Below are 15,210 nucleotides of genomic sequence, written 5' to 3' on the forward strand. Positions count from 1 at the left end.
AAACAAGCTATAAAAATAAAAAAACTCCACACTGAATTTGAAAGTTGCTAAACTGAAAGATATAGAAACAAATACAAAGAAGATAAGGCCTTTTACTGATAGTGGTGTCCTGTGTAAATAATGCAGGCACAGTGAATAAGTCCCTCTGCAACGAGACTCATTAGAAACATGTACATCGGCCCAGAGCAATTACTTTGATTGTTCCCCAGCTGTTTTTCACAATAAATGTCTGCAGATCCACCAAGGCTGCAGCCGTTTTGCTCTCTCCATGTCCTTGCAGATATATGGCCATACTGAAAACAGGTAAGTGCAATGTATTTCCCATTCAGGATCTTAGGTTCATTGCTTTACAGACCAGCTTTCAGGAGAAGCGCTAACCCAGGACAGTAGATTAAACAAGCCTGTTCAAACAGGTGGAGAGTTAAGCACCCACTTCCATAAGGAATGACTATGGCCAAGGAATATATTGACCCAAGGCTGTCTGGCACATAGATCTTGTCTTGGGTTTGCATCTGCAAAGGGATGAGATGCTCCTGAATTGCAATGAAGCCCATGTATACCTTGCCTCCCTAAAAGTCAAACCTATTCACAAATGAGTCTGTTTAATTAATGGTTTTTTTTCTTGAAATTGAAGATAATGGACTTGCCTACACATTGGCACTCCAAGAGCTCAATGGTAGGTTTTCAGAGGCATGGGGGCAAAGGGGGAATTGCCATATTCTGTCTTGGAGCTCTGGGTTGGAGAGTCACATGTGTCCATGGGATAACATGGGCATTGGGAGATCAGCACCAGGGCAGGAAGCACCCAATAGGTGAAATATTAAGCCTCATGCCACCCAGCCACAACAGAAGGGGAGAAAAAATGGAGTCAGGGGAAAGCAAAGAGTTTAGATGAAAGACATACTGGTGGGTGGCTCAGATCCACCAGCTGTTGTTTATTGCTTAGCATCAAGTCATAGCCTGGGTGGTAAAGAGCTAATAAACAACCAGCATTGTTTTGAGAGGTTGCAGCAGGGACAGTTGTTAGCTGTGGGATCACCTTTGACAGCCTCTTCAACTAGTGTCAGTGCCCAAGGAGAAAAGTTGCCATCACCTAATCAGAAACACCACTGATCTCTTCCTCAAGTGATCTTACTGGAAAATATGAACTACACACTAAGTGCAGAACAACAGGACAGGCTGTGTGCCTCATTTAAATAAGAACTTTAAACTTCAGGTGTTGGTCATGCCAACAGCTTTTCTAAAAGAAAATCAAAATATTTTGAATTGTCCTCAGACAAAACCCCATCACCTCGCCTTGCAGCAGTATAGCCCAAGTGCCCACAGTGCAAACCACGTTTCTCCTCTGGGAGCTGCAACAAGTCTACAGAAATGTTTGGTGGAAAGGCAGGTACAAAAGCTATATTTCCACAAGTTAATTCCTCCCGCCTCCCCCCAGTTTTAAATATTTTGCCTGGGGAATGTCCAATGAAAGGACAAAATAAATAAGCATGGGTGACTATGTCATTTGGCAGCATGATAGAAGTGTAAGGTGGTAATAAAAGGAAGCTGAAAGCCAGTCAGAGAGGAAATACATACACTGAGGATGCTTTTGCCTTTGTATTTGTACTGTACATTGGTAGTCTGAAGGTAGGGATGTGGGTAAAAGATGCCTGGCAAGCAGAAAGGCTAAAGCTGACTCGGAGCCATAGAATCTCATGGTAGCATGGGGAAAGACGGGCAGTGAGAGTCAAGACTGAGCAAGGCTGTCAAATAGATTTGTATATTGCTGTTCCTAAGTGAAAATAACCCCTATTTCCCTTTTCTTGGTGTCTCCAGTTTCTTCTTCCCTATGAAAGTTTTACAGAGATGTTGGACAAAGCCAGCCCAAAGCCTTTCTTTGGGCAGAAGCAGGGCGGTTGCTAAATGTCCGGCTTCTGAAGGCAACTTTTACTTTGTCATGATCATCCTGCTGTGGCAATGGAAAGAAGGTAATCTCCTTTGGCAAGGCTGGAAAATGGGACCCCAGGAGCAGGAAAATATAAAAATATATATGGAGAAAATTGAAGGGAAAGTAAAGAGCCTTCTAGCATTTCATGAGATCCCCTTCCTTTGCAACGGTGCAATTCTCAAAAATAAATCAGAATGCATGTTTGCTCAAAAGAGTTAATCTTTATTAACAGCCCCAGAATGCCCTTCAGCTGGTGTACAACCTGGTTCAAAGGTTTTCAAGAAAAACAACATACCATAAACCAAAGGGCAACGCTAATTGGAAGCAAGGTAATTTCTCTGAAAACAGCAATACCTTTCTGTGGGTTAATAACCGGAAATTAAATTTCATGTGTGTTAGTATAACCCATCATAAAGCACAAGGTTGAATAAGGGAGCACAGGCAATAAGGGCAAGGGTTCGGAGCACACACAGTCACTGTCCTACAGCAACCCCTATTCCCTGGTCAGTCAGTATTCCCAAAGGATTAGTCTTCAGCCTTGATCCCCCTGGTTGAAGGAAATGGTTTGCACAATGGGGATCCTGTTGCTGCTTTGGTGATGGAATAAGGGTGGTAGAATAAGAAGGGACATAAAATCAGCTGTGCCCAGAAGCAGCATTGCTCTGCTCACGTCCTGGCACGTGGAGCTGGGGCAGCAGCAAAGCGTTGCTGTGACTTGTCTCTCCAGTTTGTTCCCCCAATCCTGTGCTCACAGGTCACTGGTGCTTCGGATGACCTTGTCTTCTGCACTGGGTACACAAATGAAAGACTAGTTTTAAAAAATGAATAGAGTTTCAATGTTAAAATGTCATGAAATCCATTTCATGGAGTGGGTAGAAATGCATGCTGGGGTTGAGTCTGCTGATGATGGCATTGCCTGAAATGGAAACTCAGCTAATATTTGGACTACAGGGTGTGTGTCTTTTATAAGGAAACAGATTAATCTGGAAAAGGAGGCAGAAACACAAGGTCAGATCCTCTCTCCTCTGCTTTCATTTCCTCTTCTGGCTGTCCAGACACTGCAGAGGAGTCAAGAGGCTGATGTCTCTGAGACTGCTCCCCGGGATGCCTCTCACCAGGGTGAACCCCCCAATCCAGGGTGTACTGGCAGTTGCCAGGGGTGGGCATTGGGCAGGGATGCCAGAGCACCTCTAGTTCAGTGACATCTTGCAGGTAGTATGGTCCTGAGGAGATGGATCCTGCATAGAAGTTGTCCTGACCCTGCACAACATGATGAAGTCATCTGCTGGTCAAGCCAGGCTGAGGACAACATTTAGTTGGAGATGTCATTGTGGACCATCTGCTTTCCTGGGAGCCCAGTTGTGAATAAACAGAGATGTAGCCTCAGGCATTTATAGGGTCTGTGATGACACTCCCGCCACCTGGAAAGCCCACATCTCTGCTTCTTAACATGCTAGACAAATGTTTGCTGTTGTTTGTGTTATTTCCAGTGGTTGATGGTTAAGCTGAAGGATGGGAAAGCCTGAAAGCCAACATATGCCTGGGCAAGAGAAAAAGTTCTCCATCTATAACATGGGCTGCAGGAAGGATGGTGACAACCAAGTGGCACTGAGGAGGGATGGCTCTTTGTGGCGGCAAACCCTGAGCTCTGCTCATAGCAAGCTGCTGCTGCTGCTGCTTAGGGACTATTTTATTTTTGCCTGTCACTGTGTTCTCGAGACTTTTTGTCTGTAGGCCTCTCTCCCACTGAACCCATCCATCACTGGCGCTGACAGAGGTTCCTGCTGCCCGAAATGGCCAGGAAGACTCAGTGGAGCCAGAACCTCAGGGGTCAAGTCCAGGTTGTCGTGTCTGAGCTAATGCTGCTCAGGATACGCGCAGCCTGATGTGTTTGGAAGGCAGCAGAGGACCGAGAGGGAGGAGAAGGAAGGATAGGATGTAATCTTTCATCCTGCAAGCAAGCATGTGGGATGGGAATATTTCTTTTTGCTGCTGCCAGGGTCTGGCCCCAAGTGTGTGGAGGAAGGGAGTCCCCAGCCTGGGCAGAGAGCAGCCGCTGTCTCTGCAGCCCTGGCACCACTCTCCTGAGAATCTGCTTTCTAGTTTTTTGGCTGCAGGAAAAATGTAAAGGCAGAAAATGTCAGACATTGTGCTGAACTCAGTGGTGCTTCTTATGTGGATGAAGAAATAGAACATCTAAAGCACAAATGCACCACGGTGATGGTTTAGTGTGGATATGTGAGCTGAGGAGGAAGGCTGTATGCATGGCATCAAACTGATGGACACAGGCATGAGCTCAGGGTAACCCAGGGCAGCTGCCTCCCAACTCACCCCATAAACAAGGTAAGGGATGCACTGGGCTTCCTTCCTCTACAGGGTGCCACCACTGTCTTCCTCTTTGCTCTCACCAGCAATCCCAGCAGCACCAGTATTATAACTAAATAATACATGCAGCTGGTTTTACCCAGAACTAGTGCCCAAAGCTCCCTGTACCACATCCCCCAGTACCAGTACTCCCAGTGCCAATGCTCAGCTGGTCCCAAATTGCACTTTATTTGCTCCCATGTCCCTGGAAGGACGCTTTACCCGCCACCGTATCGCCCTCAGCAGCCGCAGGGCTGCCTCCTGCCCTGGGAGCAGCCCCAGCCAGCACGCGCAGAGGAGCGAGCACCCAGTCACACTCACATTGTTTCAACACATTTACTTAATTAGTTTATCAAGAAATGTGTTTGGCCTCGTCTGATACTCGGGAAATGCTGTCTGTCATTTGCAGGCATCCTGTGGGGCCCTGGGGAGCTGACAGACCCTGGCTCCTTCCTATCTCTCCTTAACTCCATTTGCCAGGCCTATTTCCCATTTTTTTTTTTTCCCATGTAGCACTCCCTCACCATTTTGGGATTAAAGTAATAGCTAATGAAATTTTGCCTGAAAGAAGACCGTGACAGGTAGAGGAACTACATGAATAAGGACTGGAAAGAGTATCTGGAAAAATGTTAAATCAATGAAAGTGTAGGAGCTTAAAATATTTTTTATGCTCCTCCAGCTAAATTCTCTGCAGATTGGACTCACTTCATAGAAGAGACGATGAATGAAAAATTACTAATTATGCATAAAATATTAATTCCACGCTTGCCTACATAGAGTAGAGGATGCTCTGTCAATGCTGTGTGGCCCAAATGAGAGGTGAGCACTACCCCCATCCACTCCCGGCTGTAGCACGTCCATCAGCCACTGCCCAAAACTTTCCTTTGCCATCATCTCTGCGTAACAAAGCCTGTTTCAGCGAGGGTGGGCTGGATCTGGATAGCACTTTAAGAGCAGGCAAGATGTCCCCCAGCCCTGGCTGGAGGGGCTGGGCTGTGTAAGGGAGGATATTTGGGTGCTTGGGTGTTGGTGGAGAGAGGAGATGAAGGCACTTCTGGTCCCAGGTGGGCTCTGGTAAGCAGCAGCCACCCTTAATGCTGCAGTATTTACCCCCATGTGAGTACGTGCTGCTCTCCTGGCATGCAGCAAATGAGGTTCAAAGTCCAAGCAAGCCCAGGACAAGTGAGAGCCATGGACTCGCTCCTGCCCTGGGGGCCCTGCAGACACCCTCTGTGTTAAATTATATGTTGTCTCAGGGGTGTGGCTTTCAGGGTCTGAAGTAATTTTGGCTTCTGCAAGAGGTGCTTCATTCATCAGTGGAGAAGCTTGAAATCTCCCTCCCTCGTGGGGTTTGCATCTGAGGCCTCTCTGTTCCCATTCCCAAACTGCTGGTGAGGACATGCCACTTACAGGATTTCTGTGCTCAACTTTGGCAGGACGTGGGCCAGGGCAGCCCACCTATTCAGCTTCACCTGCAGCTGTTTATCTGTGTATGGGATTACTGGGGTAATGCAGACAGTCCTGGATGCTTTATTAGCTAAAAAACAGCTTTGCTGTGATAACAGCTGAGCGTTTTCAAGGGATTCTTTCTATTCTAACACCTCCCATGGCTCCTGACGACAGTCTTGGGTATCTCATTTTGTTTCCTCTTGCTTCATAATCACCTTCTATTAAATTAAGTTCATGATGGGGGGTGGGATTTGGTGGGTAAAACAATCACAGACATGGTTCTCTCTCAAAGCCATGTTAACAGCCAGCTAGCACACAGTGAGGAAGCACTTGTGGGTACTAACCTACTACGTCTGCTCTTCTGGTCTCTAACAGCCAGTTAATTACCTGTTGGCAAAGTCCCATGGTGTCCTAAATGCTATTTCATGGGCTTGATGTCTCTTATTCAACTCCATTCATGTCTCAGACCAAATGAGCTGGTGTCAGACTTGCAATGTTTACAGAGCAGCCAGCTTGTTATCTGGTGTTGGTACCATGAGAACAACTTACTGCTCTGGAGAAGTTTGGGGAGAAAGGGGCCTGAAGAAGGTGACTCAAAAACCAGAGTTTGATTTGGTGGGCTTGGTGCAGGTATGTCTATTCTGAAATGAAAGCCTAAAGATGAGGTTTAACTTCTGCAAGCCACAGAAATAAAAACAATACTATGGCTTTTTCCTACTGAATAGTGACTCTTTGTTAAGTTAAACAAAAATAACACAGGTGTGGGAAAAAAACCTGTTCAGTGCCTGGAAGAGGAACACAGGAGGCATTTTCAGACTAGTCCTCTCTTCCTAAACAATATTTCCCCTAGAGGAGTCCAAATGTACCTGTGTGGGCATGCCGTGGTATAGCATCAGAAACCTGCCAGCCATCACATAACCAGTAACGTTTTGGTCTCCATTCAGGCAGGTTGCCTGCTCTGCTGGCAGAGCCACCACCAGGGAACGGCAAGAGAGCTCGGCATACACCTACAGCTTTGACACACGTGCTCCAAAACTCCTGTGAGTACTTCTGATGATCCCAAAGGGATTTTCTTTATCTTTACACTATTACTTGGAGTTCAGGTGTGTGGCTGAACGTAAACAAGCCACTGCAGTGTCTGCTGAACAGCAGCAAAGGTCTGGGTGTGCTGTCAGCCCAAAGCCAATGGTAAATGTCTGACCATCACTGGTGGGGTGGAGAAAAAAAACAGCTTTAACTACTGGTGTTAAATTCTTGTTCACACTGATGGGACCACTGTGTCATAGTTCAATGTGTAATGGCAGCTCCGTTGTCTTCAGTGTGTGTAATCCCCCCTGCTCATGTTGAAACTTGGGCATCGTCATTGTGTAACCCTGCTTGCATTGGTGAGCTAGAACTGTGGTTTATCCCCTCTGTCCTAAATCAGACAGCAGGTACTCTAACTCATCCATCTGGAAAGTGATGTCTTCCTCTTCCCTTAAGATTGAGGTAGTTCCACTTTTCTTTGTTGGGATTGGGAGAAGCATGCTTGCAGGCCTCCATTATCGTAGTGGAGGCAACATGGGATGGAGAGAAGGCAGGCAGTGTTGAGTGATCTTTGCCAGGTACCCAGCTGGCATTGCCAAAGCATGCGGGGCTTTCCTCCAAACGCTTCCACCGCAGTAGAAACATGTCTTCTGCTGCCAAGGGTACGGGAATGTCACTTAAGTTGGGGAAAGCACGCCATTGCACTATGACAGCCACTTCACCAGTCAGTCCAGCAACGCTCTGTAAAAACAAAAGGTTGCTCCGTGCCAGAAGGACTATCTTCACTTGCAGTGAAATACATCAGATGTCTGGCAATTCCAGGGAGCCTTTCTCAATAAAAACATGAGGAAATGGGAGTCATGAGTTACACAGCAGTGTCCTCTATAGTTCAAGGCACGTTGGCTAAATATATGTCACATTCCTATAGCTCTTCTTAAGATAAATGTTGTACAAGCTACATCCAAAGTCTGCTTTCCTCCCCCATCCAAAGCCCCTTCTAGATCCAAAGCTATCTGAGCCACTTACATCCTGGATTTCTTTTGTTTTGTTTTGTTTTGTTTTTTAGCAAATGAATAAAGGTGGGTGCTTGTTTCTCAGATGTCATTTAAAATATAACAACATCCGTTTGACCTACTTCTATGTGCTTCTCTCCCTATCACAATATTCTTTAAAAACCATGGCATAGGACAAGGGAATCTTGTCTCTGTTCTGTCAGTAGAAAACTTGTGCATTCCTCGTCCGTAACTGCAGAACAAGCATATGGGGGTGAAAATGGAGAGGCACTGAAGAAACACTAGCTCTTGGTCACAGGTCTTTAGAAAAGTAAGTTAACAGTTGGAGCAAGTTGGTGCTTCCACTGTCCAAAAAAGACAGAAAGTAACATGAAAGCATCACTAAACTTTCCTGTAGATCTAAGACCAACATGTTAGCTCTCTGAGTAGCTGCACAGTTCTGAACAGAGCTCCTCTTTGTGTAGAGGGACTTAGTTCTCACTAGAAAAAAATCAGTGTATATTGTCCAACCTAACTCCCACTGCAGACTTTTCATTGATTTCAGTGAAATTTAGACTGGTCTAAGTACTATTTAAGCACTCGCTTAAATTCAGGATGCAGTCTAACTCCATCCAGGACTCTGCTGTGCTTTAAGCAATGCTTGAAAAGTAAATGCTGAGGTCCTTGAAAAGGTGACCAGAGCTGTCTGTGCACTCACAAGTCCTGAAGACCTCTGCACCCCATGTCCGTGTTGCAGATTTCTTACTGACTAGTCATGGTCCCCTGTCCTAGTGGAACGGCCTTTAGGTATCTAAGCTCTTCTGGAGTGGCCGGTAATGTCATTCTTGTTCCCACAGGCTGGGAGATTGCAGCTTTCACAGATGCATCCTAACCTGCATTTGAAGGAGTCCTTTCCTTTACTGAAGGTCCATGCTGGCATCTCAGTAACAATAGTGTGGTGTCCACAAGGCCACGCTGACCTGCTAAACATCACATAAATACAATGTGAGTCCCTTGCCAGCACTAACACTCAATATAAATGCTTGTTGCTAAAGAATAAATAATGCCTCTTCTTAGAAAGGGTCCTAACCTTTGTTAGGTGTTAAGAACACAGGAAGCTGTCCCCAAGGCTATGAATATGTGCTTAGTTAAGTACGTAACTAAGTGCCAGTATGGATATAACGTATGTGTGACTCAGAAACATAAAGTTCTTACTTATCCCTTCCTATATTCCCCCCAAATGGCTTAAAGAGACCACCTGGATAGCGTTACTTGCTGAAGTACCAGGAAGCACACAAACATATATCAACCTCATTCCCGACTCCATTGAGCAAGTACATGAAGGACAGTTAATTAAAATACTTCAGAGAATCTAGTAATACAGACTGGGATTAAGAAAGGAGCATCGGTCTGCCACCACCGCTCTGCCGGAAGGGCTGTTTGTTGCTAACTATATTCCAGATTTCCCAAGGCTGTCATACCATCAAACACTGCCGTGATCTGTGAGTCTTTATTCCTAGATAAAGATGTGAACTCCCGGCTCTTGACACAGATAACAGCACAAAGCATTACAACGACAGTACAAAGACTTAAAACTCGGCTTCAAATATGCAGCCATTTGTTACTGTCCTCAGTGCGGCTGCTGAGCCAGGCTGCTGCAGGTTGTTCACAACTGGGACAACTGAGCTGTGAGAGCTCATCTCTGTGTCCTCTGGTTTCTTACGGGTTTTTATCCCTCTGCATTGCTGAGCCAGTGCCTCTCTACATGCCGTCAGCTTCTATGGGGCTGCTAAAATCTTGCTACAAAGTGAGGGTGTATAGCCTTGCAGTTCTTCATCCCTTCCCTAAATCCCAGAAGTACCTGCCACAAAGCAGGGACGCTGCATTTCTCAGCTGTGGCCCCATGGGCATCCTTCCCAGCAGCAGGTACCTCGTCGCTGCTGTTCTGCTCTTTAGGTGCTGATACAGCAGGAGTGGGTGCACATCAGGGGCTTTGTGCTGCTGGGATCTGGCCCCATGGGTTTCTCTCATGTTGCGTTGAAGGTTGAGAGTTCAGATCTCATTTTCCTGCTCTAAGTGTCTGACCCATCTCCACTGGAAACCTGTAACTCCAGTTCACTTGCCACATCATAGGAAAGTTCTCAAAAAAAAGCCTGCTTTTAAACGAAAACCTGTTTTGAAATGATAAATTGTTCACTGAAGACACATCCAGTCTTCCTCTTACAATGGCAATGAGTATAGGGTAATTCAAAATTATATTTAGAGTGGTACACAGCAAGTGCTATGTCTTCTGCAGGTGGTGTCATTCCTTCAAGCAGAGTTACACCATCTCTGGGCTGATGTAGGTGATTTTGGGGGACTATTTGAATTACCGATGATGTATTTCATTGCTTGCTTAGAGCTAGAAAAGCCCCTTGTACTTCTGTCCCTGGTAGAAAACACTAACAAAAATAATTCTCTGCTCTACTGTGTTGCAAGTGACCCTCTTCATGGAGGTGGTGGCTGGTACTATCGTGGTCTCCAGCATCCTCCTTTCGCTCAGGCCACCACCAGTGCCTGTGACCAGGCAGGCACCGGCAGCGCCTGCCCAAGGCAGGGCTGGAATTGGGATCCCCTGTGCGGGGCCGCGGCAGGGCTCCCATTGTTCCCGGCCTGCCAGACAAAGGGTTAAGTAAATGTTTGGAGAAGATAAGGTGCCCTGTTGACAAGCAGCAGGCTCCAGCGGTCTCAGCAGGATCTCTCCAGCGGTGATAAATGGGGAGGTTTTCAAAGTGGGATCAGCAGACGCCACGGAGAGGGCGGTTGCTGATGCCGTGATTGGCAACCGGGAAGGAATCTGAAGGTGTTTAATGATCCCACACTCTGCCGCAGCTTTTTTAAAGACTCTGTGTCTAGCCAGAGGAAAATCCTCTATCAGTCGCAGAGGCTCGCACTCCCAGCTCTTTTTTTGTTGTTGTTGCTTTTTTTTTTTTCCACTGAAACATGGGAACATCCACTGAAAGGATCCTGATAAGGACCCTCTGGGATTCCTCATCCTCTCACATCAGTTTTGCCCCTTTTAATTTTCCCTTTGAAGTGTCCTGCCTATAGTAGGTGGACTGCTTTGTTTGGCTAACTTTAGTCAGGAGCTGTGTTTTGGGAGAAATAGTGTGTATTAAACTAATAAGCTGTTTTTTTCTGTTTTCATAGCTGCATTATTCCAATTACTGACTTACCAGTCTTCTGTTATAGTAAATATGTATTCAAATGACACCAAGGGTAAAAACCTTAGAACGATTTAAATCCCTGATGTGACATTATTTGGTTTGCAGAAGACCATTAAAGAGTTTTCCTCCTTCTGTAAATAGAGGCCAAAAGATGTTTGTTGGTCTGGATGCCAAATACTTTTTTCCAGATAGGTGAAATATTTTCTGTCCTCATCTCTGGGCACTAGGAAAAGCTGCGGTGGTGGTGTGAGAAATAGGGTAAAGCAGTCTGGTCTGCAAGCGTGAAGCTTTGCCATGTGCATTCACAGGTTGCCTCTCAAATCAAGATTTTAGACAGTTGTATTCCCTGAAGAGTGAGAAATGGGTATAAAATGCTGCCTGGTCCACTCTACACCTGATTTACACCAAGAGGAGTGGGCTGGCTGGGAAAGCTGCTGAAAAACAAGGATCCAGGCACAGGGAATGAGCTCATCCTTTGGGCCAACCTCACCCTGGAAGGACTGAGATGGGTGGATGAATCTTTTCTGGGGGAGAAAGCAGCCTCCTGGTGCTGCCACTGCTGAGCCAGGCAGGCTGGAGGGAGCAAGGGATGGGAGACTGCTCCGCTGGGCAAAGATGAAAGGAGCCGGGTATAACCCAGCAAAGGGCCAAATAAGTCGGGACATGAAAAGCAGCGGAAAGTATCTGAAGAATGTAAACACCAAGGTGGAAGAGGAATTATTTAGCATGTTATGGGTTTGGAACTAGGTGCGAGGGGATGAAACAACAAGGAAAACTCACCCTTGTTAATGGGGAAGCCTTGCTAGCAGCTAAGTCTGAAGGTGAAAACGAAAGAAATGGTTTCAGCAGAGCAACTCTAGAAGTCTCCTTGTCTGGCGGTTGCTGGGGCAGGGGGCAGTTGGAGCAGCTTGCTTGCGGCACGCATCCATGCTTTCTGCTGAACCGCCTCCTCCTCCAGCCACGCTGGGGCCGAGCCCAGGCTGCGAGCCAAGGGGGGTCACGCTGAGCACAAATAGGATTTAGTGATCGTAAGAGGGGAATGTGAAATGCCCGAAGGAATTTTGATTGAAATTTTATAACTTAAAGAAAAATCTTTTGCAGATAAATCAGGAGGTGGTTTAATAAACAGTTTGAGAGATTAGTATTGAAACAAATCCCAGTTAAGTCTCAGCAGAGGAGCGGGTAAAGGAAGACGACTGCAGCTAAAGGACGTCAAGGGTATTACAGGCACTAAACAGAAGGCTTTCCAAAAATATAAACAATCTGGGGAGGGGGCAGATTGGGAAACCTGTAAAAATAAGCAGAACCACATTAAAAGGCTAAACAGTGGAGCAAAATCAAATATTGAACATGGGGTTGCAAGGGAGCTTTCAGCTCACGGTATTGGCCACAGCAGTCCTACCCAGGCAGGAGCCAAGGCTGGGTCCCCAGGGGTGCGTGGGGCTTGGGGGGCACAGCCTGTGCCTTAGTGGGGTTCTGGCAAGATGTGTCAGCCTGCAGCCACAGTGACCAGCATCCTCCTCCAGAGATCAGACATGAGATAACCAGGAATAAAGGGAAATATCCCTTTAATGAGTATCCTAAATGCATTAGACGCTAAGCAGATGTCTTTCACCCAAGATTTCTTAATATCTGAAGTAATAAAAGGGACCTGTAGCTAAAAGACTGCGTAGCAAAGCCCTGAAGATCTGCAGGATGTGGGGATCCAAGAATAGACAAAGGATCTGCCAGAGAGTGCATGCAGGTGATTTACATGGAGCAAAAGCTGGGCCAGCAATATCTCACTGTAAGCAACAAGTTACAAGACCAGGAATGGGTCGGCAGTGATTTACCCATCGGGACAGAAATCAAACCCATTTCCACTACAGAAATCTGTACGTTGGTTGATGATGTCACTAAGAAAAAGCAAGGGGGTAGAGGCAGGGTTCCTTCATCTGGGAAACAAATTGAAGCCAGTGTCTAAAATGACCATGTAATATATCTTCAGCCCTGCATCCCAGTTTCTTCAGGGCACCTATGGACGAGCAGGCACACTCTTCCCTGCCCAGGCTCTGGGTCCCTTTGTTGCCTGCCTGCAACAACGCTACAGCGATTCCCAGGAGGACACACCAGGAACTTCAGATCAGAGTCCACTGGGCACATTTAACTCCCCAGATACCCGTTACCAGCATCTCTGTACCACATCACTTGCATCAGTGTGGGCAGCCCCTATAATGAGAGTTGTCATGCAAGAAGGTCCATAAAGAGCAAGAACTCCTCAACCAGGGTGGTGGAGGGAGCTGGGCACTGATGCTGAAGGCACAAGAAGTTTTAGGGTGTCCAGCTGGAGCCGGTGGCACTGTCAGGTATCACCATTACATCTGCCAGGACCCATCCAGACAAAGCAGTGTTGGTCCATCCAGCTCATCTTTTGGCAATCAAGTCTGCAACCGTGCCACCTGGACTGGAGCAACCAGCCCTACTCCAAAACACTCAGCCCTGAAGGAGAATCTGTGTGATCCATGGTCCTTTCAAAGCAAGATGTACTTCAGCCACCAGCAGAAGTAAAGGGAGATATCCTGCCCTTGGGCGATGTGACCCCTGCTGAGGGGAAACTGAGGCACAGGCAGGAGGAGACTGCAGACAGTGACAGAGCTGGAAGGAGGATGAGGTGGTGCCTCCATCCTGGTCCTCTGGCCGATGGTCCCCATCGGCAGCACAGTGACAGAACCCGTAGGTGTTCATTGAGGGCCTATTTTTAATCACCTTTCCACTGGCTTTTTGCAACGCCCCGTTCACACTTGCTCTGTGAAAAAGGATGTCAGAGCAGATTAACAGCTGGTTCCTGCCTGCTCCAACAGCTCTGACAATGCGTCCCTTCTTCTCAAGGTGACAGGAACATGCAGCTGCCTAATGGGTACAGAAGTGTCTATTCTTTCCCAGTGACATTTATTGTGAAATATCTGAGTGGGACTGAGAGACATGCAAGGCTTTCCCTCCCTTATCAGGCGACCCTGGTCAGTGTCCTGCTGTCAAGGACTAAAGTAATTTATGTCAGAGCTGCAAGTGTTTACTTATCTGCCCCAGCGCCCAGCTCGGCTGAAAGCAGCCAGACTGGCTCCGGTGGGGCTCACCAGCCTTTTCCTGCCGGTGGGAAAAACTGGGTGCCGGCCCCATCACAGCCAGCCGGGGCAGTGCCGCAAGGAAAGAGGGCGGAGGGACGAAGCGGGGCAGCCGAAAACCTTCCTTCAGCTCCGGCGTGGGGAGAAGGCAGCAGTGCAGATGCAAGAGGCAGGGTTGTGCCGGCAAGAAGCGATATCCCAGGGCAGAAGGCGCTAAAACGAAGCCCAAGCAGTGGCACGGGGCATCTGCACAGGCGGCACAGGCTGAGGCTTGAATTTAAAGAGGGCTTTGCTGGGCAGAGGGGAGTAGCATACAGCTGGTGGAGCCTGCAGCATGTCCCTGCCAGGGTTTCCCTGGGCACCATACCTGAGAGCCTGCAGAAAGTGCTGGGGAAAGGTGGGAGATCTGCTTGACAGCTTTGTACCCTCCTAGTTTCTCATTTTATGGACCTCTGGGGTTTTACGGAGTGGGGGTTTGTAAGGTCAGAGCTGTTACGGGCACAGGAACAGCCCAATACTGGGGACCCACGGCTCCATAGCAGCTTGGCAAGAGCATTTCAAACTCCCATGAGCCTTGCGGGTGGCTTTAAAGAACTTCTCCAGTGCTTCTGTCTTGTGTCATGACAAAAACTGGAGCTTTTAGTGCATCTGGCCCTAAGACTCTACAACTTTCCCTTAGATTTGGTTCCAAAACTCTAGTTTTATAAAGCAGCGTGATTAGCCCGGCGGTCCTCCCCCCACACCAGCCACCATCTGTCATCCCAAACAGCGGGGACAACTTTCGTCTCATCTGGAATCGCACACCCTTCATGGCACGGGAGAGATGAGCACGGGCCTGATAGCTCTGCTCCCGCGGGTGTCTCCTTCCTGATGTATGTGCCAGAGATAAATATTAAGTGGTGGTAGTTTCCTCTCTGAAGCTCACAAGCTCTTGCTATTGGGCCGGGAAACCTTTAACTAGTTGGGATGTTGCAAACAATAGATTAAAGGAGATGGACTATCTCTTGCTAAATGTGCTGTTATTCTAATATAGCTTCTATTTTTTGGTTGGGTTGGGTTTTTTGGGTTGGTTTTTTTTTTTTTCCAATCTAGGGCACTCCTCAGAAAAAAATATTTCACTGATATTGTATTTCTCTTAACAA

At 47.2% G+C, this 15,210-nt stretch overlaps 1 long non-coding RNA gene across 7 annotated transcripts in view; it reads left to right on the top strand.

Annotated features, from left to right (window-relative positions):
- Positions 1–15,210, top strand: part of LOC142064156 (uncharacterized) — a 43,163-nt gene that overhangs the window by 11,488 nt on the left and 16,465 nt on the right. For 4 of the 7 annotated variants that reach the window (XR_012663012.1, XR_012663018.1, XR_012663014.1 and 1 more), the window contains exon 3: positions 6,688–6,783. This is a non-coding gene — a long non-coding RNA (uncharacterized LOC142064156). Of the gene's footprint in view, positions 1–3,192; positions 5,114–5,156; positions 5,686–6,687; positions 6,784–15,210 lie in introns of those variants that run through there. The other 3 variants (XR_012663016.1, XR_012663015.1, XR_012663017.1) reach the window with 3 other exon arrangements.

The sequence above is a fragment of the Phalacrocorax aristotelis genome, chromosome 13 (genome assembly GCF_949628215.1).
Source record: "Phalacrocorax aristotelis chromosome 13, bGulAri2.1, whole genome shotgun sequence".
Lineage (NCBI taxonomy): Eukaryota > Metazoa > Chordata > Aves > Suliformes > Phalacrocoracidae > Phalacrocorax > Phalacrocorax aristotelis.